The 6,125-nt window shown below is 46.7% G+C and overlaps 1 protein-coding gene across 1 annotated transcript in view; it reads left to right on the top strand.

Moving 5' to 3' along the window:
• The first annotated feature begins 3,011 nt into the window (after positions 1–3,011).
• SLC4A4 (solute carrier family 4 member 4) overlaps positions 3,012–6,125 on the top strand; it is a 350,038-nt gene continuing 346,924 nt past the window's right edge. Inside the window, exon 1 of the mRNA XM_042936217.1 lies at positions 3,012–3,068. The gene's annotated coding sequence lies outside the window, so the exon portion shown is untranslated. The remainder of the gene's footprint in view (positions 3,069–6,125) is intronic.

The following is a 6,125-nucleotide window of genomic DNA, read 5'->3' as shown; positions in this document are numbered from 1 at the left end:
ACCTTATGTGGTCAGGAGGTTTCATCACCAGCTGCCACTAGAGGGTGCTTGTCATTGAAACAAAGGTCCCTCCTCCCATCTTTCTGTTTCCTTTAGGTGCCTATTAGGACCTTGGCTGACTTGAAAGAAACTTGAATTGATAAGCTACGTAGGTGGGTATTCTAGAAGGTCATTTAGTACAAAGAGTTATTGATTAAAAAAAAATAAATCATTATCAGTAAAGATTACTTATACTGTTTTCCTAACTCCATTAATTTTTCTGTTCAGTCTTTGTCATCAAGCTGTGTGAACCCCAAGACAAAGAGAACAATACATCTTTCTTTGGGCTCATGGGAATCAAGGGATATAACTCAAATTTTAGGATAGGTGAAAAAAAGATCTCAGGATTCATTGTCCTCACCCAGAATTGCAGTAGCAAAGGTGACCACATGCAGAGTTAACAAGAGAAGTTAATCAATGACCTTTCAAAGGAAAAACACATATATCTCAATTACTGGAAAATGATCAATAGGAAAGGAAATGGAACATGCTCTTTTAATTGTGGGATAGCAAACATCAAGTAATGAGAATGATAACAGAGGTTGTTGGCTCTTTGCTAAAGACAACTCTTTTTCTCATTAATTTAAGGCACACACAAAACCTCACCTCACAGTGCTCTGATTCCCTCCCTGCCTCCCACCCCACGCAGCAATTTTATACTCCTTTCAGGGTAAAATTGTGCGAATCTCAATGGTGAAATGCTTCCAGGGTTTATCTATTTGGTTTGTGTGAAGGACAGTTTGATACATTTCACAGCAGAATATTGGAGAACGTAAGTTTCTTGCACTTTTCCTTTCCCAAACATTCACCAACGCTGACCATTCATGGCCGGTTCACGATTATAATGAGAAATTGCCAGCTATGTTGAAATACATAATCCACAGTGTGAAAAACTGCTGAACAGCAGTGTCAAATTCTTAATACAAAAGTGGCTTCCCTTTTGCCTGTGAGCTTACTTTGGGGTTGCTGATTCTTGCTAACTGTGTGCTCAGGGACTGAAAGTTAATTTTAACGTTAGTCTAAAAACAAAATATAAGTACGTAGGCAAAGGTTTTACAGCTAATTTTTGTTGTTGTTGTTGTTGTTGTCAGTCTCCTGTTTCGAATTTCCCATGTCACTGAGGCGGGTTATGTAGAATGTGTGCACATATATGTGAGCCAGATGTAATAACAGCTGGACCCATGACATTAGTACATTTTAATTTCGGTCAGTAGGCAGCTTTGGGTGCCTTCTGAGCATCGATTAAGGATTTTAAATATATCTGCTTTTTCTTTTCTTTTCTTTTTAAAAAAAATACCTGCTTCCTGAACACTGGTGAGGTACAATGGATCTCTTCCAGTTTTAAATACTAGAAAAAAAAGCTTCTGTCCCTAAGTTATTTTCCTCTAGAATATTTTTTTCTGGAGGTCTTATTAGTTACGCTTAGTATTGAAGAAAAGATTTGGAACCAGGAGCGGGCAGTCTGTATGTGAAATTACTTTTCTTGGGTTTTATGTATTTTGGCTGTTACTGTCAAAAACCGCAGTTTGGTCAGTGACTTCCACACATATATTATATATTGATATGTATTAATAGGAAATGTATATACACTTGCATCATTTACCATGTGGCTCAAATCCATTTAGTGGCTGCTCTCTAGCAGTACCCACAACATTAGATGGTGTCTGTGCTGACGGTCTGTTATATCTTAATGGTTTACTTAACTGATCACAATGGGACTGGGTCACTGATACATTACTAGTATTATTTGCTTGGGAAAGCGTATTTAAACGTCATTAATTAGCCTTAGGAACAGAGTGAATACAAATAATAACTTTGTACGCTCAAGAAAACTCCCTTGGATGGCTGAAGATGTTCCTCAAAGTGCCCGAGGAAGGCAGGTCATTGCCTTCAGGACAAGGTCGAGAACTGTGCTTCCCCGGACATCCTTTACTGAAGGTGAACGATGACTGTGTTCTGGTAGCACTCTCTTCGACCTACACGCCTCAAGTTTTATAAAGTAGCCTCGAGAGTGATCTGCAAACGCGAGCGCCTTCAGTTCTGCCTGGGAGAACAGGCTCTCCCCAGCAGGGAACGGTGGTGAATAGGACAAAAAGCTGGACCGAGCAGCTAGCTCAGGGCGTGAGAGACAAGGAACCAGGGAGGGCGAAGGCAGCCGGCCGGGAGCCGGGTCGTCGGCCAGTTCCAGGCGGGCGCGGCGCGCAGAGCCGGAGCCCCCGGCGGAGGCGGTGCGGCCCCAGGCCCCTCCCCGCCGCCGCGGATGCCCGGGCGGCTGACGCCGAGCGGCGGCCCCGAGCGGTGGGGGCCGGGCGGCGCGAGCGAGGGCAGGGCAGGGGGCCGGCCGAGGCCACTCGCGGCTTTAAATATGGATCGCGGGCTCACGCTCGTGGCACAGCCTCCGCCACGGCCGCCTTTCCCGGTTCCCCGTCCCCCAGCTCGCTCCCGGGGGTGCCCGGGCCGGTCACCGCTGCTGCAGTGTTAGTTACTGGCAAAAACATCGGAGATCCCCATAAATATGCAGAAGCTGCAGAAGGCAAAGTAGAGTAGACGCCCGCGCTCACACACACTCGCTCGCCCCGCACCACGCGGGCCGTGTAGACATCCCCCCCACCCCCGCCCGCCCGCGCCACCTTCTCCCCCTTCCTCGTGGGCCGTTCGGGTTCCAGTCCTGCCTGCTCCGAGGACCCTCCCGCCCCAGCGCCCTCGCCCCGTCCTCGCCTCCCTCCGCCCCGGAGCGCTCACCCACCCAGGCGGCAAAGTTGTGACTACTTGGGCGCGGGTGGCTCGCGCCCCGCTCGATCCGCGCCGCGAGCCGACAACTTCCCGCGGCTCGGCCCCGCCGCGCCCCGGGCCCGCGCCTGCGGGGATCCCGCGGGGCCCCCAGCCTCCGGTCCCGGCGGCGCGCCGGGCAGCGCTTCGGTGGCGGCGGCGGCTGTGGTGGCAGCGAAGGCGGCGGCGGCGGCAGCGGCCGCTGCAGCCCCACACTCCGCCGCCAACCTGGAGGAGCGACGGAAGGCGGACCCCAGGAGGTGAGCGCCCGGCCGGGGCAGCGGCGGGGAGGGTCGGCCGATCCCCCGCCTCGCGGCGCAGGCGGCGGCGGCAGCGGGCGCAGGGGCGGCGGGCCCAGGGGCCGGTCCCGGAGGGCGCGCGGGCGGCCTCGGCGCACTCGGGGGGGAGGGAGAAAGAGGTCAGTTGCGGGCCGGGCATCCCCTGGGCTGGGCGCCCGCGGAGTATGGAGGCTGCTTCCGCGGCAAAGTACTTTTTTTTGTGTTTGTTGTTTCCTTCTTAGCGTTTAGAGGAGCACTCTGAGAAGTCCTATATCTCCCCCAGTGTAGAGCCCCCTGCGCGTAGCCAGGCGTTGTTGCCCGGACTGTGGGGCCAGCGTACGCGGCGGGCTGGGCTTCGGCTCAGTGACACGTGTGTTCCTGTGAGCTTGGGTGGTCCCAGTGTGGCCGGGCACCTGCTGGAGGGGGAAACGTCCCCAAACCCACCAATGGGGGAGTCTTGGGGGGACTCTTGGTACCCCACTTGACTGCCCGCTCCGGGACGGAGCGTGCACATCTCTCCCTGGCACACCGAAAGCGGGGGGTGAGTCAGGCAGATTCTCTGCAAGTGGCACACACACAATTATTTGCAATGGATTTGGAAAGGGGAGGCCGAGGTTAAAGTGGGATTTCTCTTGGCCGGCGACAGTGGAGCTCTTCCTCAGGTACTGGGCAGCATGTGCGTCTTGGCAAGGAGGGGTGATTTCTTTTTTCTTAAGTGCATTTTACCCAGCCTTTGCCAGTCCGTTAATAACAGTCACCAGAGAAAGGCAGGAGTTGGGAACTACATTCAGCAAACTGCAGCAAGCACCACAAGTTCTTAAAGAAAACAAAAGAACAACAACAACAACAGCAAGAAAACCAAACAAAACCCACAACAAGCCCTGACCTTGACTTAAAAGATGGAGAAGGAAGCCATTCTGCCTCTGTTCTACCATCGTAAAGCATTCCCCCCCCCCCCCCCCCCCCCAGTTCCTTGTAAAACTTCTGTTTTTTCCATCCTTCATTCCTTCTCAAGGCCTTATCTTCTCAGCATGATTACCCACAGCAAGCTCTCTTCAGTCTTGGCAATGAAGAACAGTTAACCACTTTGGTCTACCCTCATCGCTGCCTTTCCCATTTCACTTCAGTGTTGGAGAAAGTTGCTCCTAATGGGAAATCATGAACACTGGGCTGTACTAAACGCATATTGTCTTAAATCCTGGAACAGTTCCTTTCCTGAGAGACACTGCATTGTGCAGTATTTCTCTTTTATTCTTGTATCTGGGACTTGGACTTAGAATACTACCTGAACTAAAGTGAACATTGCCCACTAGGGTTTTATTTATTTATTTTTTTTTCCATTTTGATTTGAATGGCTTCTTCCGAGCATTTAAACCAGTATGCAGTAGTGCCTTATAACTAATGTAATGTCTTTTGAAAAGGTTTCTAAGAAGTCTCCTTGTATCTATCACATTAGCATTTAAATAATTTTCAATATCATTATGGAACTTAGATTGAGGTTATTAGCATAACTTCATTCAGAGGAAGCAGTTCTGCTTATTTGTCTATAGTTTTAATAACTGAGAAAAAACTTTTACTTTCATTTTAAAGTTAAATACAGTGATAGGATTCTGTTCTCTTTATATGAAATCTGGAAGTTGAATTGTTTTAACTTTATCTCAGAATATCTAAGATAACACAAAAACTCCCACATAAATGGATAGAAAGAGGAAGGTAGTATTCTTACGAACAGTTGAGATACAGGACATTTGTAAGAATGGGGGTGGGAGGGATAAGATTGGATGTTTGGATAGTTCCAGGCATATCTACCTTTAAGAAAAAAGAAAACTAAAAAAATCCCTCCCCCAGCATTTTCTATGAGTGTTTTCTTTCTATATCATTTAATGTTTTGAGGTCATTCTGGAGATTTACTAACATATATAAGGCACCTTAGCCAATGAGATTGACAGAATATACTAAGTTTATAATGATGTATCTCTTTTAGTTCATTTTCTCAACAGAAAATAACTAAATCTTTGTTATTGTTACTATTCTAGTTTTTTAAATGATTAGAATAAATTTGGAGTTTACAATAATGTGTAAAAAGAATACAGGGAATCATTTAGAGAAAAAAATATGATAGAAATCGGGTAAACTTTGGGACAACTGCCAGGATGGTCTGATGGTAATTTCATTTTTCACTGAGCTCTGGCAAGTGCAATTTTGAGGTTCTGATCCTTTGTTCTGATAATAAGAAAGATAGTCTGGCCGTAGCTTGCATAGTAAAGAAAAACACAACACTTAAGGAAAGGAAATACACATTAGCTGGTGAATCATGTAGATAATCATGTTTCTTTGCTTGCCTCTGAGGGCGCTGCAGTCCATGAGGACTCCTATTGTTAGGGGAGAGCGTCCTGAGAGAATTCACTGCTCCTTAAGTGAGTGTGGCAATAGACAACATCCGCTTGTTTCTTGGAGTTTCATTGTGTTCACTTTTAATAATTTGCATAAAATCTGTGACGGGGTTGATAATAAGACTGGGAATGGAAAGAACCAACTGAGAAGAGAAGGATATAATGATGTGAAAGTTTCTAAGTACTTTTTCCTTGATTGCTAAGTGGAAAGAATCAGGGTACCTGATTTGACAGGACAAAGGAAGCTCTGAGGAGAACACATATCTCAGTTCTCACTGTTGATGCAGTTTCTGAGGCCAACATATGATTTAGGAAATTTATCTGTTTTGGGGAAGTTATTTAGCAAAATGGATAGTATAGTGTAGGAACATCCAGGAAGTTAGTAAGTCTTTACAAAACTAGGTCTTGCTACTTTCAGGATTTTTTTTTTTTTTCATAATGCAGGAATTTTAAGGGAAGGGAAAAATAATGTTTCTTTCATATAAGGTCAGGGGTAAGTTGTATTCCAAATGTGTTTTGCTTCTCCTGGTATCTCCATATTTAATATGTTTGTGTCACAGAATAGAAAATATGCTACTGTCCTTCTAACATAACAAGAATATTTTATATCCCTGTGGTGCCTGCCTTAGTTATTTTTCCAGTAGTG

Source organism: Panthera leo, chromosome B1 (assembly GCF_018350215.1).
Source record: "Panthera leo isolate Ple1 chromosome B1, P.leo_Ple1_pat1.1, whole genome shotgun sequence".
Lineage (NCBI taxonomy): Eukaryota > Metazoa > Chordata > Mammalia > Carnivora > Felidae > Panthera > Panthera leo.
This window is presented reverse-complemented; position numbering and strand designations above follow the sequence as displayed.